Source organism: Zalophus californianus, chromosome 6, assembly GCF_009762305.2.
Source record: "Zalophus californianus isolate mZalCal1 chromosome 6, mZalCal1.pri.v2, whole genome shotgun sequence".
Classification (NCBI taxonomy): Eukaryota; Metazoa; Chordata; class Mammalia; order Carnivora; family Otariidae; genus Zalophus; species Zalophus californianus.
In genome coordinates, this window is record NC_045600.1 from 72099582 (window position 1) to 72106206 (window position 6625).

General features: G+C 43.3%; 1 pseudogene; it reads left to right on the forward strand.

The window, feature by feature from the left end:
- Window positions 1-578: 578 nt before the first annotated feature.
- On the forward strand, window positions 579-1226 carry LOC113910307 (annotated as a pseudogene).
- The last annotated feature ends 5399 nt before the right edge of the window (window positions 1227-6625 follow it).

Consider the following 6625-nt stretch of genomic DNA (forward strand, 5'->3'; position numbering starts at 1 on the left):
AGAAAGAATGAGACAGAGAGAGCATGAGAAGGGGGGAGGGTCAGAGGGAGAAGCAGGCTTCCCACTGAGCGGGGAGCCCGATACAAGGCTCGATCCCAGGACTCCAGGATCATGACCTGAGCTGAAGGTAGTCGCTTAATCAACTGAGCCACCCAGGCGCCCTGTTCCTTTTATTTTATTTTTAAAGATTTTATTTATTTATTGGAGAGAGAGTGTGAGAGAGTGGGGCGGGGAGGGGTACGGGGAGGGAGAAGGAGAGGGAGAAAGAGAGTCTCAATCAGACTCTGCATGGAGCCTGATGTGGGGCTCCACCTAACGACCCTGAGATCATGACTTGAGCTGAAACCAAGAGTTGGACGCTTAACTGACTGAGCCACCCAGGCGCCCTTCTTGTGAGTCTACTTTAAACATATAGAAATTCCTGGTCGCTGCCTTCTAGTCTCCGGCACCTGACCCCTCCCAGGACCCGTGAAGCCAAGGCCCCAGCAGGGGACGAGGAAGAGTCCGGTCAAGCCCCAGCTGAGTCGAGGGCTCGAGGGCTCGTGCTCTAGTCTCCCAGGTCCGCCCCACCTAGAGAGATGAGTGGTAGATTGGCCCAAAGTAAAAGCACAGTGTATGTATCCAACTTGCCCTTTTCCCTGACCAACAATGACTTATACCGGATGTTTTCCAAGTATGGCAAAGTTGTAAAGGTTACTATAATGAAAGATAAAGATACCAGGAAGAGTAAAGGGGTTGCATTTATTTTATTTTTGGATAAAGACTCTGCACAAAACTGTACCAGGGCAATAAACAACAAACAGTTATTTGGTAGAGTGATAAAAGCAAGCATTGCTATCGAAAATGGAAGAGCAGCTGAGTTCATCTGAAGACGAAACTACTTTGATAAATCTAAGTGTTATGAATGTGGGGAAAGTGGACACTTAAGTTATGCCTGTCCTAAAAATATGCTTGGAGAACGGGAACCTCCAAAGAAGAAAGAGAAAAAGAAAAAAAAAGAAAATTTCTGAACCAGAAGAAGAAATTGAAGAAGTGGAAGAAAGTGAAGATGAAGGGGAAGATCCTGCTCTTGACAGTCTTAGGCCATAGCTTTCCAGCAAGCCAAAATTGAAGAACAGAAAAAATGGAAACCCAGTTCAGGGGGTCCCTCAACATCAGATGATTCAAGATGCCCAAGGATAAAGAAAAGCACGTATTTCAGTGATGAGGAAGAACTGAGTGATTAAAATTATATTTATTATGTAAATATCATCAAAAATTTTTTTAAATCTTGGGGTACCAAGTTCAGTTGGGATTAAAGATTACTTTTAGAATTTGAGCATAAAGAACACTTAGTACCAAATAATTTTTTACTATAAAATAGGTTCATAGGAAATTGAAAATAATTTTAAAGTATCATGTTTCTATCTTGCCTTAACAGAGAAATAAAAATCAAGATTTGCTAGTAAAATAAATAAATAATAAACATATAGAAATTCCTTTAGAAACTTCCTTTATTTCTACCTCCCAAGATATGTTAGCAATTATCCTCCAAGCATATGGCCCACTGACATACATCTGAAAGGTCTCTCATGACTAAGGTTTTATTAGACAATAATAAATGACCTTTTCCTAACAACAGCTAGCCTCCTCAAGCCTTTTTTTTTTTTTTCAACGTTTACTCTCCTCTATTGGATGGGGATACTGGGGGCCACTATACCCTTTGCCTTATGGCCTTTGGATAGTCTGACCTTCTGGGAAGAAATGGCAAGTGAAATTGTTAGAGCCAAACTGAGGAGGGGGGTGCTGGAGGAAGGATGGGTCAGTTGGCAGGACTTCAGTTTCTTTTTTTTTTTAAAGATTTTATTTATTTGACAGAGAGAGACAGCTAGAGAGGGAACACAAGCAGGGGGAGTGGGAGAGGGAGAAGCAGGCTTCCCACTGAGCAGAGAGCCTGATGTGGGGCTCGATACCAGGACCCCGGGATCATGACTTGAGCCGAAGGCAGATGCTTAAGGACTGAGCCACCCAGGCACCCAGGACTTGTTTCTACTAGCTGAGGACTTCCCAGGGACCCTTGCTTCCAAAGTTCCTTAGAGACTTATGCTATCTCTAACCTTCTCCCAACTTGAAAGTTGATAATCAGTCACCCGTCACAACCCCGGTGCAGCTCTGTCTGCCCACGGGTCCTGCGCCCACGCTTTAATAAAACCACCTTTTTACACTAAAGACATCTCAAGAATTCTTTCTTGACTGTTTGTTCTGAACACCAACATTTCCACATCAGTGCATGTTGTTGCGTATATCATTGGTTTATTCCTTTTTGTTGCTGAGTAGCATCCATAGTAGGGATATTTTACAATTTATCTATTCACCAGCTGATGGACATTTGGGTTGTTTCCAGGTTGGGGCTATTTTGAATAAAGCTACTATGAATATTTGCATATAAGTCTTTGAATAAACGTATGTTTTCATTTCCTTTGGGTAGATATCTGAAAGTGGGACTGCTGGGTTGTATGGTAAATATATACTTAGCTTCAAAAGGCACCATCAAACTGTTTCCCAAAGTGGTTGTGTCATCTTGCATTTCTGCTAGCAATGCACGAGCATTCCTTGTCCGTAGGCTCTTCTCTACTCTTCTCGGGGTCTATCCCATACATACACTTCACTCTCCCCACTGCAATGGGTCATTAATGGTAAGAAGATCTCTTCTACTGTGAAAGCTCCAGGTTTCATAATCCGTTTCAGTTACTCATTCTAATGGTGAGCATAACGCACTCCACTGTTAGGAAGTGCTCCTGTTTAGAAATAGAGAATATCAACTCCCAGTCCTCTGTCTCTGGCTATTACTCATGGTTCCTCTCATTTCCCTCCATTCTCTTTATTAGGATGACCAAAATTAACAACTTTGGCCAACTAACCCATCTTTAGTGTCCAGGATTTTATCTTGATTTGATTTTTTTTTCTTAAGAGAAAAATAAATTTCTGGGACTTTTCTATTCATTCTTAAGTTTTTCCTTATCTGTTCTCTCCGAGTTTTAGTTTGTAGACAAAAGCACTTACTGATGATTTATCTTTCCCTTCAGTCTGACTCTTGTTGGAAGGTCTCCTTGTCCTTCCCCTCCTTAGCACTGTATCTCTCATGCCTCCCATAATTCTCTGCCTTTCATTTAGTGGTAGCGTCTGCCTGCTTTGGCTCCTTGCACCGGGCCAGTGAGCCCTTGGCGTATTCTTAGGCCTCCCTGCATACAGGGCTTTTGCTTCCTTTTTCCACGCTGTAGAGAGAAAGAGAGAAAGTTTCATGATGCTCTGACTGTGTGTGTCCAGGAAAGGCCCTGTGATCATTGAAGCCCTGGATTCTTATTATCCAACCAGGGGGAGGTATTCATTTCCACTTGAATAGAGGCACGAAGCTCTTTTGGAGACCGAAGCTGGCTATTTTGCATAAAACAAAGAGGTTATACATCAGCATGGGGTAACTGGCTTTTCTCAGGAGCGATCTAACAATGCCTCGAAACAAAGGTTTAATTATAAGCTACCACAGCTAAAAGACTCGTAACCCACACACAATATCTTATCAAAATTTCACCATTCCTTTCGAAAGAGATTTAAACTGGTTTGTGGATCTAATGAAGAGCCTACTTTGTCCTTCGCATTTCCTCACTGTTTGCAAAGCATTTCAAGCTTATTTCAGTCTCTGGCCTTTGCCAAAGCTGTTCCCACAGCCTGGGGTGCCTTCCCCTCCTTTCTTTAGCTTATCTGTTACTTATTTTTCCTTCATTTCAGGCACTTCCTCCTGTAAGAAGGGTTTTTGTTTGCTTTTCGCTTTTTTTTTTTTTTAACAACTTCAGCCCATTCTGAACTCTACTGTCTGTGAAGATTTGTTTCTAGCACACATGAGTTTAACTCATTATTCTTCAGTTGTAGCTATCAGTGATCTTGTTTTCTCTGCAGAAATGAGCTACTTAGAGGGTAAAGACCACATTTTACTCATATTTTTATTCCAGCTCCTAACACAGATCCTGGGAACATATAATTTCGTTGAACCAATGAGTGAATGAATGTTAGGCATATGGCAGGTACTGAGGAAGGAACTGTTGATTGAATATGGGGCCATTGTCGGAAATGCTGTATAACCTCATCATGGTTGGAAATACTATGTAATCTTGACACAGTACCGTCATTATAATGCTGGCTGGTACTGTTTGCAGAGGTCAGCTAGAAACAACACCCCACCCCCACGTCTTCCTCCAGCATTGATTCCTTTCTTTTTTCTCTCCCCTTCAGTGATTTTCAGTGATTTGGACAGCAAAGACGTAAATTTGGGCAGTAAAGACCTAAAAAGAGAGAGGATGCAGAGGATTAGAAGGGAAATATTTTAAACTAGTTTATAATCTTGTTATGAATTGTATTCTGCTTCACAGGTCGGGAATTATATTTCATTACAGTTGCGTGAAACATATGGACAAATGCTGACTGAGCCGGCAAGGTTTTGTTTATGTGTAGTTGGTAAAAACCATCCAGTGCTGTGCCTATTTCTAAATTTTCAAAAAAGTTTATTTTTTCTAGTAATTTCTTTCTTTTTTTTTTAAAGATTTTATTTATTTATTTGACAGAGAGAGACACAGAGAGAGAGGGAACACAAGTGGGGGTGGGGGGTGGACGGTGGGGGGTGGGGAGGTGGGAGAGGGAGAAGCCGGCTTCCCGAGGAGCAGGGAGCCCGATTCAGGACTCCATCCCAGGACCCTGGGATCATGACCTGAGCCGAAGGCAGGCGCTTAATGACTGAGCCACCCAGGCGCCCCTTTTCTAGTAATTTCTACACCTAACAAGGAACTTGAACTCATGACCCTGAGATCGAGTTGCATGCTCTTCCAACTGACCCAGCCAGGTACCCTTAGATCATATGATTTTCTAAGAGAGATTCCCCAGTTGATTCTGGGTGCCTTGTCTGGCCCAGGTCAGGCTTTCGGTGTTAGGTGTAGAGATTACTTAAAAATAAAATCTTTAGGGGGCACCTGGGTGGTTGAGTGGTTAAGCATCTGCTCAGCGGGGAGCCTGCTTCTCCCTCTCCCTCTGCCTCTCCCCCTGTTTGTGCGCTTTCTCTCTGTCAGATAAATAAATAAAATCCTTAAAAAATGATAAAATCTTTAAAGAAAAAAATTATATGATCTTGGAATCATCAAAGGACAGACATTAAGGATTGAGGTAAAGCCTTTGGGTTTTATTTTGAGATTAAAGGGAAACTACTAATGAGTTGTAGACAGGGAAGTGACCTGCTCCAATCTATATGAAAATTAGCCATTTACAGGTTGGACACTGGGTGGAGCAAGATGTCAATATCTTGTTCCTGCAACAGGAAAAGGGGAGTCAGGATGAGCTCAGGCCAGGTTCAGAGACACTCAGCCCATGGCCGGCAAGCTTCAGCATCAGTTTGTAGGTAAATCTGAGGCCAAGGTCAGTTAGAGGCTGGCGTAAGTCCTGAGAATTAGGATTGGCATCTATAGATATGGACAAATGTTTACGGACAGAGTTGGTTTCCTTAGGCCTCCTCGGGAGGCCTGGGACCCACCTTCTGTCCCCCGACCCTAATAGTTAAATGACCTGTTCAACAGTGAGAGAGAGTCAGCTTCCAAAGAACGAAGAGTGCTTTGCCCTGGCTGTTTTTAAAGCAAAGCCTGGATAACATCTTTTAACATCTTTCGTTGGTATATCCTGTGATGAGGGCCATTTTTTTAAGGGGTATTAAAGCCCATCTTGGGTATTTGGGTTTCCAAAAAGGAAAAATCACAAACTTGTGAACTCCAGGAATTCTTGAATTCATGACGAGGGAGGGAGATTTGTTTTCCTTTGGCGGGGGTGGGGAGGGTGCGGGGCATAGAGATTTATCTCCACCACATACCCCAGGAGGCCCTGCCAGCTGGAATGCCACCGCACAGATAGAAGAGCTGTCTCTGGAGATAGATTGGGGTTTTGCACAGCAAATATCACCAAAATTTCCGAGGTCCCGCTCGAGATCCTGTGAACCCTTGAAGTATTTTCATGCCTGTAGGTGGGTTGTTTTCTGGCATCCGAATGAGGAGATCCATGGAGGGTTCCAAAGACTGGAGGGAATTCTTACCAGTGGCAAAGGCAGGGAGCCCGATGCGGGACTTGATCCCAGGACTCCAGGATCATGACCTGAGCCGAAGGCAGTCGCTTAACCAACTGAGCCACCCGGGCGCCCTTTCCTATCTTTCTTTATCTCCTGAGTCTACATCCCCTCTGGTAACTCCTTTTTGGCCACGGGCTTCTGTGCTACTCGCAAGGTGAGAGCGCTACACACTGGAGGGGGCACTAGGCCCGTGACTGGAAGGTCTGGATTCAAGTTCTGACTCTGCCACTTACCAACGGCTGTGTGACCTCAGCCATGTCCCTTAAGCTCCCAGATTCTCAGCTTCCCTATTGAATGATGGAGATAACATCTCGAACAGGTGTTATGAGGCTCAAGTGATAGAGTGCTTGTATAAGTGACTTTTTAATATTACCACTCAAAATGTAATACCTGCATTTTCCTCCTATCCATCAAACTCTTATTCCTTTACTGGAACAGTCTTCAGCCAGCTTTTTTTTTCTTTTTTTAAGATTTTATTTTATTTATTTGAGA